The sequence below is a fragment of the Scyliorhinus canicula genome, chromosome 3 (assembly GCF_902713615.1).
Source record: "Scyliorhinus canicula chromosome 3, sScyCan1.1, whole genome shotgun sequence".
NCBI classification, from domain to species: Eukaryota; Metazoa; Chordata; class Chondrichthyes; order Carcharhiniformes; family Scyliorhinidae; genus Scyliorhinus; species Scyliorhinus canicula.
In genome coordinates this window covers 53,144,556-53,165,034 of record NC_052148.1, presented here as the reverse complement: position 1 = coordinate 53,165,034, position 20,479 = coordinate 53,144,556, and positions in this window count along the sequence as shown.

Genomic DNA, 20,479 nt, shown 5'->3' with positions numbered 1-20,479 from the left:
AATCACCAAACCCTGGGCGCGATTCTTCGAAATGGAGACAAAGTCCTGACGCCGGAGTGAAATCCGGAGTGTTTCGCTCCGGCGTCGGAGCCTGCTCCCAGCCCCCTATTCTACCGCCCTCGGGGGGCTAGGAGCGGTGTCGCGTATTTTACGTGCGTTGTGCCTTGGCGCTGCGTAAAAAGTGGCCGGCATCACGTAAATGAAGTCACCCGTGCATGCGTGGGTTGGCCGGCGCCAATCCGCGCCTGCGAGGTTGCCGTCCTCCCCGAGGCCACACCGCAAGAAGTTGGCAGATGGATCTTGCGGGGCGGCGGAGGAAAGGAGGTCCTCCTTTAGAGAGGCCGGCCCGCTGATCAGTGGACCCCGATCGCGGGCCAGATCCCCTCGGAGGCCCCCCCACAGGCCACCCCCCAGTGTTCCTGCGCAGTTCCCGCCGGCAGCGACCAGGTGTGGACGGCGCCTGCGGGAACCTGTCGTGTTGGGTCGGCCGCTCAGCCCATCCAGGCCGGAGAATCGCCGCTCGCCTTTTGCAGACGGTGAGTGGCGATTCTCCGAGCGGCCAGCTGGTTTGGGGGTGTGGGAGAATCGCATGCGGGTGCCGGAGCAGCGTGGAGGGACTTGCGCGGCGCCCCGGCGATTCTCCCACCCGCCGTGGGAGGGGGGGGAGGAGAATTCTGCCCCCATTTCTTACATTATCACTGCTGGAATGAATCAGTCTTTCTGCACCGCAGTAAAACTTAAAAAAGGTAAGGCAGCTGGTCCAGACTCTTACCCTCTGTTGAGAGCTGACCAGGCATTCATAACAACTCGAAGAGAGTGAAGTAGAGAAGAGGAGAAGTTTAGGGAGAATAGAGAAGTTTAGAGAATTCCAAACTTTAGGGCCGAGGCAGTTGGATGCATATCCTGCAATGGTGGTGGTGGTGGGCAAAGAAGATGAGCTCCTTTCTATTTCCTGTAGACATTTCCCAAGGTAGGGGAAAGGGGCAGAGGAAGTGACAGCTCAACCTTTACACAGCATTTTGTATCAAGCTTTCAACCTGCCCCAGACCGTATATACTGGTGCCCTGAACCCTTCTGCCGTTGGGTTTGAGGAGTCCTGATGTCCTGCACTCGAAGAACTCCGCCATCTGCTGACCCCGTGTCCAGCTAATGCCTCTTTTTCACAGAATGGGTGAATGAAAGTGTTTCCCCCTGCAGATATTGTGTTTGTCACCTGCTGGCAGTGCAGATTGTACCATGTGTTGGACTTCCCTTGCAGTGGATTGAAGGAGTGGAGCAGCATGAACTTTTTGTGCTGTGCTATTCTTTCCTGTATCGCTTCCCTTTTCCAGATGTTGCCTTCAGGGTATTCTGCGGCACAGTTCTCTGACAGCTGCTCTTGTGAAGCAGAGGCTGTGAGGGCAGTCTCCCTCTGATTTCTAAGTTGGTCTTTCATTTCGGGTCCCGTATGAGTAAGGGGTGCAGACCAACTCAGGAGTGTTTGGGTAGCCCCTCATAAACTTTTCTTCTTCAAAATTATGAAGCGTGTTTGGAAGTGCTATAGTGCCTTTACTACTTTGATTTAAATGCTAATAGCAGCTAAGATTATCTATGGCATGCATATGAACAGAAAAAAAAATCCCAAAATCTAATATTCAACCACCTAGAAAAACCAAGGAGAAAATGTTGTTAAAAGCATTTTTCTAAAATACGTTCAGAGGAACAAAGACTGACATTTACATTTAAGAAGCCCATTAAGCCGTCCAGTCTCTGTGACCTGCACGGCCAGTTGACATGGACAAGGTGCATGCAGCAAGGAGAACTTTGCTCAAAGTCAGAGGATTCATTGTGTGACTTGTTTTAAATGCCTTGAAGAGGCCCCACATGCTGGTTGCATGAACTCATCCTTTGGCATCAAAAAGACAGTCACAAGATCAGGCGTAGCATTAACAGAACATGTGAGCTTAGGGGCCCAACCTTTTGCCTGAACCTCGCACAGTGCTGAGGAATCTCTGCGCTACAGATGGAGCCTGGGAAAACTGATGCTTTGTTTAAAGAATGAAAGAATTTCATTCAGGACAAGCCTTTCATGAAGCCCCTGAAGCACTTTACAATGAATGAGGTATTTTTGAAACATAGTCAATTTGCATACAGCAAGGTCTCAATGACCAGACCATCTGTTTTTAATGATCTTGGTTGGTTAAGAATAAACATCAGGCAGGAAACAAGACAACTCCCCTACTTCAAAAGAGTGCTGTTGGAATGTATTATAAGCACCTGAGAGAGCAGATGGTGCCTTGGATTAATGTCTCATCCACAAAATAGCACCCTCAAAGAATGCAGCACACTTTCAGTGCGGCACTCTGAGTGTCAACTTGGAATAGGTACTCAAATGTCTCAATTGGACTTAAACCAGCAACGTTCTGGTTAAGGGGCGAAATACTGTTGGGCCTTGACCGACAGTTAAAACCTTTGGCGCGATTTAATGAGAAAAACAGAGTTCATTCTGGGAGGGATTAGAGTGGTCATTCCCGGCGGCACTATCTAACAGCACTCTTTTTTTTCTGGGCCTCAGTGGGGTATTCCCCAGTGATGCAGCGCTCAGTCGCATTTCGTGCACTAAGAGCTCCGCTAGCCAGTGCAGGAAGTGATTGGGCACCATTTCTAAGCGCCCCCCGAATCTCTCGACTCCCCGACTTGATCCCCAGGCCCCCCAATGCCCCAACTCATCTATTTGGGTGTCCTCGAGTCCCCCGCATCCGACCTCATGTGGACAGGGCACCCCCAGACGTGATCCCCAGTGCGGGCAAAATGCACACCTTGGCACTGCCAGCATGGACAACTAGAGTGCCTCTACCAGCCTGGCAGTGCCAAGGTGCCCAGGTGGCATAAGCAGTGCCAGGGAGGTAACCTGCCCAAAGGCTGACCATCCGGCGGCTTATGATCGCCTGGGAGACCCTCCCCCCCAAGTGCCGTTCCACCTGTTTCCCATTTGTGGGGAAGAGTGCTAAATGATGCCTGGCTGGCCTCCCCTTGGCGAGGCACAGCAGAGACAAGTGAGTTTTTAAACTCATTTAGCTCTGCAAGTCTGGATCCCGCAATTGTGATCGGGATCCAGATTAAGACATCGGACACGATATCATGTGTTCTCGCGAGGCATAACGAGTATTGGGAAACCTGGAAGAAGTGTCTCGTGGTATATACCAGCCATGCCGATTCAGGCGGGCGGCAGCCAGTAAATTGCACCCTATGCATGACTTCAAGAGCTGGATATTTGCTTTGGTGGTTGGAAACTGTTACTCTTTGGGATTTTGACCGACATTTGTCCTTGATTTGTATGGAAACAGGTCCCTTCCAACTCTGTTTCAATCCTTGATGCCGCCTAAAAATATTGCCCTTTTCTTTACTTTTAATTTTCAACCTGCATCCATGGTACCTTTGTACAGGGAATGAACAAACTTAGAAACTCCAATCAAGCTGTAAATGGTCAGACAACCACTGTAAGTAGCCACAATACCGTTTGTTCAATCCCTATGATAATTCACAGAATTGCACAGTGGCCCTGCGGCCCATCGAGTCTGCACCAACGCATGAAAAACACCTGGGGCTGGATTCTTCGCTGTCGGGGTTCTCTATTTCGCTGGCAGCCCGGGGATTTCCCGGCGGTGTAGGGCTGCCTACAGTGGGAGACCTCATTGGTCGGCTGGCGAGATGGAGAATCCCAGGGGCGTGCCACACCAGAAACCTGGTGCAGCAGAATGGAGAATCCCGTCCCTGACCTACCAACTCAATTCCATTTGCTAACACTTGGCCCATAGCCTTGAATGTTAAGACATGCCAAGTACTCATCCAGGTACCTTTTAAAGAATATGAGGCAACACGTCTCTCCCACCCTCGCAGGCAGTGCATTCCAGACTGTCACCACCCTCTGGGTAAAAATGTTTTTCCTCACTTACCCTTAACCATATGCCTGTCACCTTGAACATATGGCTACTTGTAACTGACCCTTCAACTAAGGGGAACAGCTGCTCCCTATCCACCCTGTCAATGCCCCTCATAATCTTGTACACCTTGATCAGGTCGCCCCGCAGTCTTCTCTGCTCCAATGAAAACATTCCACGCCTATCCAACTTATTTTCATAACTTAAATGTTCCATCCTAGGCAACATCCTGGTGAATCGCCTCTGCACCTCGTCCAGCGCAATCACATCCTTCCTATAATGTGGCAACCAGAATTGTACACAGTACTCCAGCTGTGCCCTCACCAAAGTTCTATACAACTCCAACATGACCTTCCTGCATTTGTAATCTATGCTTTGATTGAGAACAGCAAGTGTCTCAAATGCCCTTTTCACCACCCTATAACCTGCCCTTCCACCTTCAGAGATCTATGGACAAAAACTCCCTTTGTTCATAAAATCATAGATTTTACAATGCAGAAGGCCATTTGGCCCATCAAACCTGCACCGGGCCTTGGAAAGAGCACTCCACTTTAGCCCACCCCATCCCCGTAACTCAGTAATCCCACCTAACCTTTTTGGACACGAAAGACAATCCATCTCACCTGCATATCTTTGGACTGTGGGAGGAAACCAGAGCAGCTGGAGGAAACCGACGCAGACACAGGGAGAACATGCAGACTCCACACAGACAGTGACCCAAGTCGGGAATCAAAGCTGGGACCCTGAAACTCTGAAGCAACTGTGCTAACCACTGTTCTGTCTTGCTGCTCGTCAGAACTTCCCAGTGTCAGGCCGTTCATGTGCAATATGGAAAAGGCACACACTTTCAGGATGTGCTAAGCATCACTGACTCTTTGTTATAGTAATAGAGAACTCAAAATGCAATGTTACAAGCTTGAGCCTAAGTCTATTTCATGTATGTTATGTAAGAATCACCATGTACAACTGAATTTGGAAGCATTGGTCCCAATTTTAGTAGTAGGGTGGGAACAGTGTGTCTGAGCCTCATAGCAGGCAACTATCCTGAAGGTTCAAGGACATGAAAGCCCAGTCAGTCTTAATGGATCTCAGTTATACAAAAGTTCCTGAAGTCTCACCCGGACCTTAACTAGATTCATTATCTGGCTGATAGGAGGGAGCGTGAATTTGGTGCAGGAAGTCACAGAGTGGAATCTGTGGGAATGGACTAATGGAAGGAATGGTTCCAATGCGATAGGGGGAAGTGTGGGCTATGGAGGCCGAAGGGGCTGCAGACAGTGTGACTTAATGTATGAAATGAGCTCAACATTGTGGTACCGGTGACAGCATTGAAATGTAATAGTTAAGTATTAACTGCAGCTCACTGTCCTTAGCAGAAACCACATTAACCACATGATTCAGTGTAGTTGTGATGGCAAGTACCTTTAGGGATCCATACCTTAAACTACTATTAATCACTCCTAACTATGAGTCAGGAGGTGATGTATAAGTCCATGACTCTGTACAGAGAACACAAGCGCAGTGGTTTAGTTCAGGTGGCTGGACAGCTGGTTTGTGAGGCCAAGAGCAGGAGTTTAATTCCTGTACTAGCTGAGGTCATTCATGAAAACCCACCTTCTCAACCTTGCCCCTTGCCTGAGGTGAGGTTACCCTCAGGTTAAATCACCACCAGTCAGCTCTCTCTCTCAAAGGGGGAAACAGTCTATAATCATCTGGGACTACAACAACTTTACTTACTTTTACTGTCGGAACACTAGACGAAATATCACAGTTCTACCACATCACATCGTTCTCCAAGCAACAGGCATCGTATCCCAGTAGGATTGCTACCTGGGAGAGTATGGGTCGTCTTAATCTATCTGAGGTGAAAGTTTGTGCAAGAACAGCTGGGGGATGGGGGATCGGGAGGTTGGGGGGTGTAGAGATCTACCTTGCGGTTCAAGTGCAGTCTTGCATACACTTTAAAACACGGTAGAAATTTGAGTTACGTTTCTCGGATGCAAAATAAGAATCTTTGATTGTCTCTACTGATTACACTTGAGAGAAATTTAAATCTATTCTCAATAAAGCCTTGCCAGCAAAAGACTGAAAGAGAGTAATTTATAAAACAATTTTAACTTTCAAAAATAATACAGAAATGGTTTCTTGCTTAAGATATAGACAGCTTGTGCAGACTTCAAGAGTTTTAGAAGGGAATATATGAAAATAAGGACAGTGAATAGTCAAGTAAAAGTATCGATTGATCCGGAAAGAAAATGTCTGTCTGAACTCTCATGTTTAAGGAAAATGTTATCAGTCTGAGGCCATCTGTCCCTACCTCTATGTCGTCCTGATTGGTTTGGGTGAGTTCCAAATACATTTGATTGGATAGTTAACTGTCAATCCTCAATGTGCAACATAAGTTTTAAATGTTTCATGTTTGAATTTTTGTGTGTGCTATGGAATGTGATTTTGTGCTGTAATCGAGACTGGTTCTTACTGGTTTTCTGCTGACTCACATTTTATCCATATTAAAAACATAGAACATAGAACAGTGCAGCACAGAACAGGCCCTTCGGCCCTCGATGTTGTGTCGAGCCTTGTCCGAAACCAAGATCGAGCTATCCCATTCCCTGTCATTCTGGTGTGCTCCATGTGCCTATCCAATAACCGCTTGAAAGTTCCTAAAGTGTCCAACTCCACTATCACAGCAGGCAGTCCATTCCACACCCTAACCACTCTCTGACTAAAGAACCTATCTCAGACATCCCTCCTATATCTCCCACCATGAACCTTATATGTACCCCATGTACCCCAAGATCTCTCTGTTCCTCCATACTCCTCGGAACCCTGCCGTTGACCCTGTAATCCACATTCAAATTTTTCCGACCAAAATGAATCACCTCGCACTTATCAGGGTTAAACTCCATCTGCCGTTTTTCGGCCCAGTTCTGCATCCTATCAATGTTTCTTTGCAGCCTACAACAGCCCTCCACCTCATCCACTACTCCACCAATCTTGGTGTCATCAGCAAATTTACTGACCCACCCTTCAGCCCCCTCCTCCAAGTCATTGATAAAAATCACAAATAGCAGAGGACCCAGCACTGACCCCTGTGGTACACCGCTGGTAACTGGTCTCCAGCCTGAAAATTTTCCATCCACCCCCCACTCTCTGTCTTCTATGTGATAGCCAGTTACTTATCCAATTGGCCAAATTTCCCTCTATCCCACACCTCCTTACTTTCTTCATGAGCCGACCATGGGGAACCTTATCAAATGACTTACTAAAATCCATGTATCTGACATCAACTGCTCTACCTTCATCTACACACTGAGTAACCTCCTCAAAGAATTCAATCAAATTTGTGAGGCAAATTACCCTTCACAAATCTGCGTTGATTATCCCTGATTAACTGCATCTTTCCAAATGGTCATAAATCCTATCCTTCAGGACCTTTTCCATTAACTTACTGACTACCGAAATAAGACTAACCGGCCCTTAATTACCAGGGTCATTCCTATTCCCTTTCTTGAACAGAGGAACAACATTCGCCACTCTCCAGTCCTCTGGCACTATCCCCGTGGACAGTGAGGACACAAAGATCAAAGCCAAAGGCTCTGCAATCTCATCCCTTGCCTCCCAAAGAATCCTAGGATATATCCCATCTGGCCCAGGGGACTTGTCGACCCTAAGGTTTTTCAAAATTGCTAATACATCCTTCCTCAGAACATCTACCTCCTCCAGCCTACCTGCCTGTATCACACTCTCGTCCTCAAAAACATAGCCCCTCTCCTTGGTGAACACTGAAGAAAAATTTTCATTCAACGCCTCTCCGATCTCTTCTGACTCCATGCACAAGTTCCCACTACTGTCCCACCGGCCCTAACCTCACCCTGGTCATTCTTTTATTTCTCACACAAGAGTAAAAATCCTTGGGGTTTTCCTTGATCCGACCCACCAAGGACTTCTCATGCCCCCTCCTAGCTCTTCTAAGCCCTTTTTTAAGTTCATTCCTTGCTACCTCGTAACCCTCAAGCAACCCAACTGAACCTTGTTTTCTCATCCTTGCATGCTCTTCCTTTTTCCTCTTGACAAGACATTCAACCTCTTTTGTGAACCATGGTTCCCTCAGACGGCCATTTCCTCCCTGCCTGACAGGGACAAACCTATCAAGGACACGCAGTATTTGTTCCTTGAACAAGCTCCACTTTTCATTTGTGCCTTTCCCTGACAGTTTCTGTTCCCATCTTATGTTCCCTAATTCTTGCCTAATCGCATCATAATGACCCCTCCCCCAATTATAAACCTTGCCCTGCCGTATGGCCCTATCCCTCTCTATTGCAATAGTGAAAGACACCGAATTGTGGTCATTATCTCCAAAGTGCTCTCCCACAAAAAAATCTAACACTTGGCCTGGATCATTACCCAATACCAAATCCAATGTGGCCCCATCTCTTGTCGGCCTATCCACATATTGTGTCAGGAAACCCTCCTGCACACACTGTACAAAAACTGCCCCACCCTAACTGTTCGACCTATAGAGGTTCCAATCAATATTTGGAAAGTTAAAGTCACCCATGACAACTACCCTGAGACCTCCACACCTATCCATAATCTGTTTTGCAATTTCTTCCTCCACATCTCTATTACTATATGTGGGCCTATAGAAAACGCCTAACAACGTGACCGCTCCTTTCCTGTTTCTAACTTCAGCCCATATTACCTCAGTAGGTAGATCCCCCTCGAACTACCTTTCTGCAGCCATTAAACTATCCTTGATTAACAATGCCTCCACCTCCACCTCTTTTACCACCTTCCCTACTCTTACTGAAACATCTATACCCCGGAACTTTCAATAACCATTCCTGTCCCTGTTCTAACCATGTCTCCGTAATGCACACAACATCGTAGTCCCAGGTACCAATCCACGCTCCAAGTTCACCTACCTTATTCCAGATGCTCCTTGCATTGAATTAGACACACTTCAACACACCTTCCTGTTTACCGGTACACACTTGCGACCTTGATACCCTCCTCAGTACCTCACTACTCTCAACACTGGCTTCTGGACTACAGCTCGTTTCCCCATCCCCCTGACAAATTAGTTTAACCCCCCCCAAAAGAGCCATAGCAAATTTCCCTCCCAGGATATTGGCGCCCCTCTGGTTCAGGTGCAAACCGTCCTGTCTGTGCAGGTCCCACCTTCCCCAGAATGTGCTCCAATTATCCACGTAACTGAAACCCTCCCTCCTACACCATTCCTGCAGCCACGTGTTTATCTGCACTCTCTCCCTGTTCCTCAACTTACTAGCACGTGGCACCGGCAACAAACCAGAGATGACAACATGGTTTGTCCTGGCTCTCAGCTTCCACCCTAGCTCCCTAAATTTCTGTTTTAAATCCCCGTCCCTTCTCTTACCTATGTCGTTGGTATCGATGTGGACCACGACTTGTAACTGTTCCCCCTCCCCCTTAAGGATTCTGAAAACACGGTCCAAGACGTCACGGACCCTGGCACCCTGGAGGCAACATACCATCCGTGAGTCTCTTTCGTTGCCACAGAACCGTCTATCTGTCCCTCTAACTATCGAGTCCCCAATAACTATTGCTCTCCTGCTCTCCCTCCTTCCCTTCTGAGCCACAAGGATGGGCTCAGTGCTGGAGATCTGTTCACCATGGCTTACCCCTGGTAGATCGCCCCCCTCAACAGTATCCAAAGCGGTATACTTGTTACTGAGGGGAATGACCACAGAGGATCCCTGCACGGACTGCTTCCTCCCAGCCCCTCTCACTGTCACCCATCTATCTTGATTCTTCGGAGTAACTACATCCCTGAAGCTACTATCTATCCCCTATGCCTCCCGAATGATCCAAAGTTCATCCAGCTCCAGCTCCAGGTCTGGGTTCTGAGGAGCTGGAGATGGGCGCACTTCCCACAGGTGAAATCAGCAGGGACACTGACAGCGTCCCTCACCTCAAGCATTCTGCAGGAGGAATATTGCACTGCCTTCCCTGCCATCCCCCCTAGATAACTTTCGGATAAAAACAAGAAAAAGAAAGAACGAAAGAGCTTACCTGATATTGACTCAACCCCTTAGGTTCGAGGAGGTGGAAAGGTAGGGGGCACTACAAGTGTAGTGTCTTGGGTTTCGGAACCGTCCAACTTAAATACAGGTAAAAATAAAACACTTAACCAGCAACCACTGCGCCCCGCATGATAAGAGCAATCCTATTCTGAACAATGGTGGCTTCATATTGCTATGGTGCTTATTTCGAACTTGATCTGATTACTAGTACAGCTCGTTTCTTTATATGAAACTAATTTTGAAATCTGTTCATTAGAACAATAGTCAGATCATATTGTCAGTAAAAATGTTGCATTTATCTTCAACTCGTTTGTCAAGTTCTGTACCTCTGTTCATGTTATGTGTTTTGTCATGACCTAAGGTTATGAATACTGAAATCCTTATTTTAAAATGGGTTTTAAAGACTGGGCTTTAATATTTACATTAAAATGGCCTTTTACCTATCAGAAATAGCTGATTTCCTTCGGGGGGGATGGGTTTGAATGAATGATTGGATATACAGATGCTGTAATTTGAATTAAATGAATAAATCTAAAATTAAAACATTGTCTGAGTAATGGTGACCGTGACACTATAGTCAATTGTCATAAAAAACCACCTAGTTCACGGATGTCCTTTCAGGAAGGAAATCTGCCATGCTTACTTAGTCTGGCCTACGTGACTCCAGAGCCAGGGCAATATGGTTGACTCTTAAATACCCTCTGAAATGGACTAGCAAACCACTCAGTTGTATCAAACTACTGCAAAGTCAAAAAGGACCACTCGGCATTGACTTGGGCACTGGAAATGACAACGGCAAAACCAGCCCTGTCGACTCTGCAACGTCCTCCTTACTAAGATCGAGGGGTCTTTGCCAAAATTTGGAGACTGTCCCTCAGAGCAGTCAAGCAACAGACTGATATGGCCATACTCACAGAATCATGCCTTACTGACAAAGTCCCAGATATTACCATCACCATTCTGGGTAGGTCCTATCCCACCCCCAGGACAGACAATCAGAGCTAGCAGCATGGTGGTATGCAGCTTGGAGGGAGTTGCCCTTGGGAATCATTCACATTGACTCCAAACTTCATGAAATTGCATGGCATCAAACATGGGAAAGGAAACCTCCTACTGGTCATCACCTACTGTGACCCCACAACTGATGAATCAGTACTCCTCCATGTTGAACACAAGTTAGAAGAAGCACTGAGTGTGCCAAAGGTGCAGAATGTACACTGGGTGGGGGACCTCAATGTCCATCACCAAGAGTGTTTTGGACTCAGCCCTAAAGGATATAACTTCTAGACTGGGTTTATGGCAAGTGGTAGGGGAACCAAAAAGAGAGAAAAGCAAACTTGACCTCATCCTCACCGTTATACCTGCCACAGATACATCTGTTCATCTTAATATTTTTAATAGTGACCACCGCATAGTCCTTATGGTCAAAGCCCCACCTTTAAATGAGGATACCCTCCATTATGTTGTGTGGCACTACCACCGTGTTAAATAGGATAGATTTTGAACAGATTTAGCAACTCAAAACCGGGCATCCATGAGTCCATCAGCAACAGCAGAATTGTACTCAGCCACAATCCGTAGCCTCAAGGCCCAGCATATCCCCCACTCTAACCATTCCCACAAAGCTAGGGGATCAACCCTGGTTCAAGGAAAACTACAGGAGGGAATGCCAGACATACCTAAAAATGAGGTATCGATCTGGTGAAGATACAACTCGTGCCAAACAACATAAGCAGAAAGTGATAGACAGAGTTAAACAATTCCACAACCAATGGATCAGATCTAAGGTCTGGACTTCTGGTGGCGTTATTATTTCATAGAATTTACAGTGCAGAAGGAGGCCATTCAGCCCATCGAGTCTGCACCGGCTCTTGGAAAGAGCACCCTACCTAATGTCAACAACTCCACCCTATCCCCATAACCCAGTAACCCCATAACTCAGTAACCCCTCCCAACACTAAGGGCAATTTTGGACACTAAGGGCAATTTATCATGGCCAATCCACCAAACCTGCACATCTTTGGACTGTGGGAGGAAACCGGAGCACCCGGAGGAAACCCGCGCACACACGGGGAGGATGTGCAGACTCCGCACAGACAGTGACCCAAGCCGGAATCGAACCTGGGACCCTGGAGCTGTGAAGCGATTGTGCTATCCACAATGCTACCGTGCTGCCCCTATGTCGGAGAAAACAAGGATGAAGTGGCTCCCACTAGAGTACTGCACTCTTTGCCCTTTTCTCTTAGTTTCAGAGGGTATTTTCTTTTGAAAACCCACATAATTATTGGGATAAGGATCCTATATCGGTGAATTACCCAGAAAGGTCAGGGAATAAAAGACAGACAGTAGAGGTTTGTTGACGGAATCGGAGGCCTCTCAGAGCTTGTCAGCAGATAAAATGGCGAAGGCAGCCTTTGGGTCTCTGGCCACTCCACTAACGGCCAAGGTGCTTTTGAGTGGCAAAAGAATTTGATAAACACTGTCAGGTTGTGTTGGGGATCTGTGGAAATCTATGGCACCCATCTGAGTCGTTCTGGAGAAGACCAACAAAACCGTGAAAGCCATGGAACCATGATAAAAGACATGGAAATGGCCCTTTTGAGACATAGTGATCAGATTGCCTCACTGGAAGAGGAGATGTCTTTGATGGATGAACAGAATAAATCGCAGAAGGCCAAGGTAAATGATTTAGAGAATCGGTCCAGGAGGCAAAGCGTTTGAATTGTGGGGCTGCCAGAAGGGATTGAAGGCCCAATGCCCATGGAGTACTTTGCAGAGATGTTCAGGAAGATGGTGAGAGAGGATGGATTCCCATCCCCTCGTGAGTTGGATCGAGCCTATCGTACACTCTGGCAGAGGCCTCGTGCTGAGGATCTACCACATGTGGATAATAGTGATGTTCCAGAGCTTCAAAGAGAAAGAGTGGGTTCTGAGAAGGGTGAGGGAAGGCCACATCTTCAGGTTTAAAAAAGACATGGGAGCAGAGATGGCAAAGAAGAGGGATGCATTCAACAAAGCCAAGGCCACCATGTACAAATGTAAAGTCCAATTCAGATTGGTGAACCCATTGCAGCTAAAAGTGAGTTTTGAGGGACAGGACTATTTATTTGATGCGCCGGGAGAGGTAGATCCTTTGTTAAGAAGCTCGAGTTGGGCACGGTGTGATTGAGTTTTTTGGGTGTTGGGGACAGGTATGGTAAATTGTTGGGGTTGCATGTTGATCTTGGCATTTTCCTGTTCATGAACTTTTACAGTTTGGGCTTAGATTTGGGGTTTATTTTCATCTGGCGTTCTGTTCTGATTGTTATGAGAATATATAGCTCACTGTTGGAGTGCAATAGGTGATGGGGTTTTAGTATTTTGTTATTTGTAACCATTTTTCTTCACTCTGGTTGAGAGCCTCCTTGTTAACCTAAGAGTTAGCTAATGGGAGCTGTGTTGAAGGGTTGACTGCAGCTCCTGATAGTAGTTTTTTAGATAATGAACTTGGAGTTCTTGTTTTGTTTGGTTTAGGTTTGTTAGAAGTAAGTTTTTATTGTTTACGATCACCTTGTTTTTATTTGTATGCATATTTGTGTGTGGTAATATCCGAGGGCAAAGACAAGGTCGGGGGGGGGGGGGGGGGGGGGGGGTAGTCTGCTGATGTTGCCTGCAGATTTTTCTTTGTTTAAGCTTGTGATTTGGTTTGGCGGCCATCTTGAGTTGGCCTGTTGCTGTACCTGTTACGTATCTGTTGGGCAATCTCTCTTGGTAGAAATGGCTGGCTCTGGGTTGAAAGGGAGAGGGGTGGTGGGACATCCCAATTCATTTGATCACCTGGAATGTCAGGAGGTTGAATGGTCCAGCGAAAAGGTCGAGTGTATTTGCTCACCTTAAGACCTTTTACAAGAGACTCGTTTGCAGCTCAGACACCAGGCAAGGCTGCGGAAGGGGTGGGTGGGAAAGTCATCAATTTGTGCTTCGATGGCAGGGCCTGGGGTGCGGCAATATTAATTAATTATAAATTAATTTTTTTTGCCAATTAAGGGACAAGTTAGTGTGGCCAATCCACCTACCCTGCATATCTTTGGGTTGTGGGGGTGAAACCCACGCAAACATAGGGCGAATGTGCAAACTCCACACAGACAGTGACCCAGAGCCAGGATCGAACCTGGGACCTCGGCGCCGTAAGGCAGCAGTGCTAACCACTGTGCCACTGTGCTGCCTTGGCAATATTAATTAATAAAAGGGTTCCATTTTCTGCCACTAAGATCTTGACCGACCCCAAATAGTAGACATGTTATTGTCTGTGGTTCTCTAATGGGAGGTCCTGTGTTCCTGGTTAATAGCTATGCTCCAAACTAGGACAATGCAAATTTTATTAATAATCTGCTGGCCTCCCTCCCCAATTAGGATTTGTGCCAGCTTATTTTGGGTGGTGACTAAAATTGAATTCTGTACACTAGTCTGGTTCGCTCCAAACTCAAAGCCCTGACTCCATCAGGGGTGGCCAGAGCTTTGTTGTTTTCCATGGAACAGAAAGGGGGGTGCGAGGTAAATCCTCAGTGCTTTTTGCACCCAGGTGATAACGATTTTTCATTTTTCTCACATGCCGATCAGATGTATTTGCGGATTGATTTTTTTTGTGTGAATAGGTCTCTCCTCCCTTCTGTGATGGTGGCTAGTTACTCAGCAATTGTTATTTTGGGCCAAGCCCACACTTTGCTGATTTGGCACTTGAGTGAGGTCCTCCCAGCGTCCGCCATGGACGTTGGACACAATATTATTAGCGGACAAGACATTTTGTGAACACATGTCCACTGCCATTGGGGAATATATAAAATGTTATAAAAGTGAGTCAATCTACCTTCTACGCTGTGGGAAGTCTTTAAGGTGGCCCTTAGGGGGGAGATTATCTCCTACAAAGTGCACATGGTGGAGACAGCGAGGACGGAGCAGCATAGGCTGGTGGACTCCATTCTTGAGGTGGACCACCAGTACTCACTTGCCCTACCTGTGAAGCTTTGGCAAATTGGAAAAAGCTGCAGACATAATTGGAGCTATTGACAACAAACAGAGCGGTGGGCCAGCTGCAATGTTCAGGGGGCATGTTTTATGATTATGGGGAGAAGGCCCGTTGCCTCTGAGCTCACCAGCTGAAGCAACAATCAGCTTCCAGGGCGATGGTACAGGCTCATAACTTGAGCGGCAGTCTAGCTTCCGCCCCCTCCTCAGGTTAATGGGGCTCTTGAATCGTTCTATCGGGGTCTCTGTAGATCGGAGCCTCGGCCTGAGGGATTGGTCATGACTGACCTTTTGGACAGCTTATCCATCCCAGCTGTGAAGGGGGAGAGGAACAAGGAGTTGTAATCCCTGTTGGGCCCAGAGGAAATCATGAAATGCATGGTTGATGCAGACTGGTAAAAAACGGCTTCCCCATTGAATTTTATGAGAGGTTTACGAAGCAGTTGGTACCTTTAAATCTGAATATGTTTAATGATTCCTTATCCCGGCATTTGTTGCCTTCTAAGCTCACACAGGCCTCTATCTCCTTGAATCTCAAAAAAGACAAAGACCCAACAGAGTGTGGGTCATATCGACCTATATCACTTTTAAAATGTGGATATTAAGTTACTTGCCAAAGTGCTGGTGCTGCAGCTGGAGCCCTGTCTCCCACAGGTGATCTCGGAGGGTCAAACAGGCTTTTGAACTTTGTCCTATTCCCCTCTTGGTGCCCGAACCAGAGATGATTGTTTCCCTAGGTGCCAAAAAAGGCGTTTAATAGAGCGGAATGGGAATATTTGTTTGAGATTCTTGGGAGGTTCGGATTTGTGCACAAGTTTGTCTCCTGGATTCGACTACTGTGTAGGGCCCCCACTGCTCATGTACGTATGAATGCTCTGTACTCTGGCTACTTTCCGTTGAATAGGGGACAAGAGGGTCACCACTGTCTCCGCTTCTGTTTGCTTTAGCAATTGAATTGTTTGCTGTAGCGCTGAGGTCCTCTGTTAAGTGGAGAGGGTTAAATCAGGGAGGGGTTGAGCATCAGGTGTCCCTCTACGTGGATGACCTACGTCTCTATATTACGGACCCAGTACCCTCTCTGGACGAGATAATGAAGCTGCTTGGGAGTTTTGGCTTCTTTTCTGGATAGAGGTTGAACTTGGACAAAAGTGAATGCTTTCCCGGTCAAGCCCACAGGGAGGAGAACCCAATTGGGATGCTACCTTTTCGTCTTGCCAAGATTACCTTCCATTATCTGGGGGTCCAGGTGGCCCACAATTGCCTCGCTTCTTAAATTAAATTACACTAGTCTGGTTGATTCTATTACTCCCGAGATTTTTATTTCCGTTTGAATGTCTCCCCATTTTACTCCCTAAGTCCTTTTTTCTCAAAGTCAATAAATTAATGTCCTCCTGTGTTTGGGCGGATAAGATATAGGCAACACAGGGGCTTGGTTCTCCCCAATTTATTGTTTTCCCCTTGGGTGGCCAATATCTTGAAGGTATTGATGTGCATCAGTAATCCTGGTTCCGTGTGGGGACAAATGGAGGTGAGCTCCTGCGTGGTTTCTAGCCTCGGTGCAATAGTAACCGCATTGATTCCTTTTGCTCCGGTAAGATTTTCCCTGAATCCAATGGTGGTGTCCACCCTGAGAATCTGAAAGCAGTTCAGGCAACAATTTAAGCTCTGTTCCTTGTCTTCACTATCCCCCGCCTGCAATAACCACTTTTTCCAGCCAGTGGGTTTGGACTCAATGTTTAAGTCATGGACGGGGAAGGTGTTAGAGAGGTTCGGAGATTTGTTTGTGGAGGGGAGGTTTGCCAGTTTTGAGGAGCTGGCGGAGAAATTCCAACTGCCCGGCTCCAGCCTTTTCGGATACTTTCCGATTTACGGTTTTTCAAGCAAGGCATTTCCCTCTTTTCTGTGACATTATGGAAAATGCCATGGGGTGGCATGGTAGCACAGTGGTTATCACAGTTGCTTCACAACTCCAGGGTCCCAGGTTCGATTCCTGGCTTGGGTAACTGTCTATGCGGAGTCTGCACGTTCTCCCTGTGTCTGCAAGGGTTTCCTCTGGGTGCTCCGGTTTCCTCCCACAAGTCTCGAAAGACGTGCTGTTAGGTAATTTGGACATTCTGAATTCTCCCTCAGTGTACCTGAATAGGCGCTGGAATGTGGCGACTCGGGGCTTTTCACAGTAACTTCATTGCGGTGTTAATGTAAGCATACTTGTGACAATAAAGATAATAAATATTATTATTATAAAATGTTCAGAATACAAAGGGTTAATGTCATATCATAATTAACCACTAGATGGAGTTAGATGCAGAACGATATAAAGCACTGACTCACAGTCTTCTGGGAAGAGCTGGAGGAGAGCTAGAGAGAGCAGTGATAGATATAATTAGAGTGTCGAGACGAGTGTTAGTTGAGTGTAGATTGTAGATGACTAGATTATTGTTTACTATAGGAGTAAGTGGTCGAGCTTTACTAAGTAGTGTAAATAAATGAGAAAGTGAGTTTAGGTTCCAAGAAAAAGAAGAACAATCAAGCCGCTCCACAGATCTCAGAGACAGCAAAAGCTACTGATCGTAAGATGGAAGGTCTGAAAAAGCCAGAACACTCCAGGACGACCAGTAAACTAAGTCTAAACTGGAAAAATGTCAAACAGTAAATTGAAGTTTTTTTATCTGCCTCCACGTTACAATCAGCTCCTGATTAACAAAAAATCCTGCTCCTCCTCAATTTGGCAGGACTGCAGGCATTAGAATTATTTAATTATTTTGGATTCACAGACATTGAGTATAAAACAAAATTTGAATGGGTCGTGGACAAATTTGATGTGCATTACAAAGCGCAAGTCAATGCAACATACAAACGATCCATGTTCAGAAAAAGACTGCAGCTTGAAGGGTAATTGGTAGATTTGTTTTTCAATGATTTAAGGCTGAGAGCACAGTCCTGTAATTTTTCCTCCATTGCAGATTTGATGTTGCGGGATCAAATAGTGTTTGGTATATATGATGAGTGATTGCGAGAAAGATTACTAAGGAGACTTATTTTGCCGTTAGAAGAAGCCATAAATCTTTGCAAGGCCAGTGAGCAATCCACAAACGAACATGCAGAGTTCAGGGCTAAAGAAACAGGCACAAACTCGGGAAAGGGGCTGACGCCATTGAATCGGTGGCGCAGCTACAAAAACAGTGTGCTGCAGAGGCGGCCGTTTTGCACAGGTGCGTTTGAAAAAACAATGCGACCCGGAAGTCGACCCGTTCTGCACATGCGCATGAGAAGTTTGCGCATGACGTCACCAACATGATGACGTGCTCATGCTGTGGCAACACCCACTATAGAGAAAATTGTCCTGCAGCAAGTTCAATCATTTTGCCTCACAAAGTCGTTTTACTTCAGCGATACCGGCAAAAAAAATCATTCTATACACATAAAAAGGTTCAGAGTATACAAAATGAAGGACATGAAGAATTTCTTACTTCAAATAATGATTCCTCTTAAGTTTACTCTGCAGGATAACTTCATGGTAGAAGTGATAACCAGAGCTAATGCACTGGACACTGATGATAGAACAATATTTCAACTCTCCGATTTAATTAACGATTGGACGTAACACTAAATATTAATGGGTCTGATGTTACATTCAAGCTGAAATGGGTGCACATACAAATTTAATCACAGAGGCAGATTTCAGACAAGTGCATGAGATACCGCAAATTAAAAAATCAAACTGTAGGTTGACAGACTACAATGGAATGCAATACTGACAAAAGGGTTCTGCTGCGTCACGGTACAGAATGGTGACATCTGTGTGCCATTGGACTTTGAAATTGTGAATGATACAAAATCATCACTAATTGGAGCAGAGGCATGCATTAAATTAAATTTGGTACAAAGGAATCAGACTGCCAACACATCTCAGTATGAAGCTGAGGGCAAAGAACTAGTTTTTGCAGATGCATTGCCAAGAACTATGGGTTACAATGATCAGAACGCATCAGAAGTAGTATTCAATGTGGAAGCACATGCTGCATTTGTTGCAGACATGTTACCTGTGCCTGATACAAAGCTAAAGTTAATACGGGACGAAACTGAAAAAGATACTTCAAAGGGTGATCAAAAACCTAAGAGAAGGATGGCCTAATGGCAGTTGCAACAGTTTTCAAAGTATCAAGGCTGACCTGACTGTTATAAATGGATTCCTGTTGAAAGGAGACAGAATTATAATACCGTCCTGCCTACGAAGATGTATTCTGGAAAGGATACATGAAGGGCATCAAGGGATAGAGAAGTATCGAATACGTGCCAGGTAGTCAGTATATTGACCGGGTATCTACAGAGATGTTGACAACTACGTGCAAGAGTGTAGTGTCTGTCAAACACATCAACCATCCCAGTGTAAAGAAACCTTTGTAGCAAGTGAGTTCATCAGAAACTCATGGTCAAAGGTAGGAATGGACCTGTTCAATTTCAGAGGGGATGATTATTTCATCTTCATTGATTACTATTCTAAATATCCTGAAGTCATAACATTGTTAGGTTTGACTGCTCACTCAGTGATAAGAGCGTGAAGTCTGTATTTGCTCGACACGGAATTCCAGTAAAAGTGATGGATAATGGACCCTGTTTCAGTAGTTGGGAATGGCTGCCATTTGCAGAAACATACAACTTCCAACATGTTACCTCCAGTCCATTGTAGGGGCTGATTTAGCACAGTTGGCTAAACAGCTGGCTTGTAATGCAGAACAAGGCCGGCAGTAGGCTTCAATGAACAGGCGCCGGAATCTGGCGACCACAGGCTTTTCACAGTAACTTCATTGAAGCCTACTTGTGACAATAAGCAATTTCTACTATTGTATCCTCAATCTAATGGGAAGACAGAGAAAGGAGTCAGAATAGTGAAACAAGTGTTCAAAAATATGATTAAAAGGATTTGTAGCTAGCACTGTTAAGCTACAGGGCTTTATCGTCAGGATTGTCGCCTGCCCAGATGCTCATGGAAAGGAAGGTTTGTATAACATTTCCTGCCATAACAATTCCAAACAGGGATGAGCAGTTAACTATTGAAAGAATGAAGCACCAGCAAAGCGAGCAAAAAGCATACTATGACAGGCATGCTGATGTCACCTGAAGGCCCACCCCCGATGCTCCGCCCCCGATTGGCCGAGTTCACGACCGCGCAGTTGATGTGTGGTCCCAACCATGCGGTATGCCGGTGTGGCGCCTGCGGACTGTTGTCCAGCACCGCCACAGTTGGGCGGGAGCCGTGTTGCTGGCCGGCTGGGCCTCGGTGAGGGCTAAGAAGACTGGTCAGGGGTGGCCAGGGGGTGGTGAGGGAGTGTCCGGGGGGCACTGTCTGGCAGGCCGGGTCTGCGCGCAACCGCTGCAGGTCATCTCTATGCGCATGTATACCCACGGACCCCGCAATTCTCCGGCTGTTTATTTCGTGGAGATCGGGAATTTTATGAGGCCCGGCTACTAGCCCTCACTGGTCAC